The sequence below is a fragment of the Galeopterus variegatus genome, unplaced genomic scaffold, assembly GCF_000696425.1.
Source record: "Galeopterus variegatus unplaced genomic scaffold, G_variegatus-3.0.2 Scaffold5226, whole genome shotgun sequence".
Taxonomy (NCBI): Eukaryota; Metazoa; Chordata; class Mammalia; order Dermoptera; family Cynocephalidae; genus Galeopterus; species Galeopterus variegatus.
Window position 1 is genome coordinate 16,634 of NW_007731337.1, and position 2,405 is coordinate 19,038.

The window sequence follows — 2,405 nt, forward strand, 5'->3', positions numbered from 1 at the left end:
GACAGACATGCCACACTGTGTAATTTATGCCTGGGTGAGTTCAACTGCCATGCATATTTCAGCCTTTTAAAATTAAAACCAGGGCCCGGGGGCAGGGCGGGAGCTGTGGGGAAAGGATTGCGGGGTGTTGGAAGCCGGCTGCATCGCTCACAGAGGCCTTGGGGGGGTGAGTTCAACTGCCATGCATATTTCAGCCTTTTAAAATTAAAACCAGGGCCCGGGGGCAGGGCGGGCGCTGTGGGGAAAGGATTGCGGGGTGTTGGAAGCCGGCTGCATCGCTCACAGAGGCCTTGGGGTGCACGCCACTGAGCTCCTCTCGTTGCTTCTGGGGCTGTGGCTGCTGCTGTGCAGCTGGGGGTGCCTCCTCGGGAGCGTGCAGCTGCGAGCCTCCCCGGATAAGATTGCGACTATTGGAGCTGGAGTTGGTGGCAATTCAGCAGCCTGTTATCTGAGGCAGAAATTTGGGAAAGATGTGAAGACTGACCTGTTGGAAAGAGAAGAAGTGGGGGGTCGGGGGATTGACTGACCGCCATGACTGTGCAGGGTCAAGAATATGAGGCAGCAGGGGCTGTCATCCATCCTTTAAATCTGCACTAGAAATGTTTTATCGAAGACCTGGGTCTTTCTCCTGTTGAGGGCTCTGGTAGCCTAATGGGAGTGTATAACGGAGGTCCTCTGGTATTTGAGGGGAGCAGCTGGTTTATAATCAACATGATTAAACCAGTTTGGCGCTCTGGATTTCAGTCTCCTCCAATGCACATGTGCGTAGAGGACGTGTTAGACAAGTTCATGAGGATCTGTGGCTACCAATCTCATGACTATGCCTTCAGTAGTGTAGAAAGATTACTACATGCCATAGGAAGCAATGACTTCCTTGGAAGGCTTAACTGAACACTTCTTGAAGCCTTGTAGAAAGCAGGCTTCTCTGAGAAGTTCCTCAATGAAATTGTTGCTCCTGTCATGAAGGGTCAATTATGGCCAAAGCACAGACATTAATGCCTTTGTGGGGGCAATGTCATTGGCTGGTACTAATTATGGCCTTTGGGAAGCAGAAAATGACAATAAACTTGTTTGCTCAGGGCTCCTTCAGGCTACCAAAAGCAATCTTAGACCTGGCTCAGTAACGTACATAAGGGAGAAAAGAAGAATCAAGCAGATCGGAAGTCCCACAAAGATGAAGCGGTCTATCAAACTGGATCTGAGACCTGTTCAGACTTCTATGACATCATCTTAGTGGCCACTCCATTGAATCAAAAAATGTCCAAGATAACTTTTCTCAAATTTGATACTCTGATTGAGGAATTCCATCAATACTACCAACAGATAGTAGCAACATTTGTTAAGGGGGAATTGAATAGAACTATTTTTATCTCTAGAGCCATAGATAAGTTTGGCCCTTCTATAGTTTTAACCACTGATAATCCATATTTATTCATTAACAGCATTGGGATTGTGTCCTCTGTAAGAGAAAAGAACTATCCTCCACCATCAACAGATGGGCCATGTGTTTGGAAGATCTTTTCCCAAGAAACTCTTACTAAAGCACAAATTTTAAAGCTCTTTTTGCCCTGTGATTATGCTGTAAGGAAGCCATGTCTTGCATATCCTCACTATAGGTCCCCAGAGAAATGCCCGTCCATCATACTCCATGATCGACTTTATTACCTCAGTGGCATAGAGTGTGCAGCAAGTGCCATGGAAATGAGTGCCATTGCAGCCCACAAGGCCACGCTCCTTGCGTATCACCGCTGGAACCAGCACACAGACATGATTGACCAAGATGGCTTATATGAGAAACTTAAAACTGAACTATGAAATAACACTCTCTCTTTTCCCCTCCTCATTGTAAATGAATATCACTGACAAAAAAGAACAAAATTTAAGCAGAGATGGTTTAGAGTCTGATATTTTGCCATTATCATTGTTTAAAATAAGTAATTCCTGGGCCAGCCCAGTGGTGCACTGCTACAGTGCGCCGCTTGGGAGCGCAGCAGCGCTCCAGACCAGCCGCTCACTGGCTGAGCGAGGTGCGGGCGTGGCACCGAGGGCTGTGATCCCATTGCCGGTCACGAAAAAAGACAAAAAGGAAAAAAAAAAAAAGTAATTCCTGTGGATCATGAGAAAATACAAGGTTCTAATTAAAAATAAATAAATTAAATTAAATTAAAACTAAGACTATATGTACCCCATGTATTTTATAAGGTTTTCCTGCTCAGCAAAGTGCCAGTTTGACAGACACGGTGCTTCGGTGCTTCTTGCAGTACCAGAAGCCTGGTATTAGGAAGACCCCTTTGGGGGCTGATTAAAATCACTGCCTGGTGTCACCTGTCTGAAACAGAAGCCTTGTGCCTTCTGCCACTAGGCAAAACACTTCTAACACTCAACATGAGGCAATGAGTTTCATC

At 46.0% G+C, this 2,405-nt stretch overlaps 1 pseudogene; it reads left to right on the forward strand.

Annotated features, from left to right (window-relative positions):
- Positions 1-313: 313 nt before the first annotated feature.
- LOC103604556 lies at positions 314-1,815 on the forward strand (annotated as a pseudogene).
- Positions 1,816-2,405: the final 590 nt, after the last annotated feature.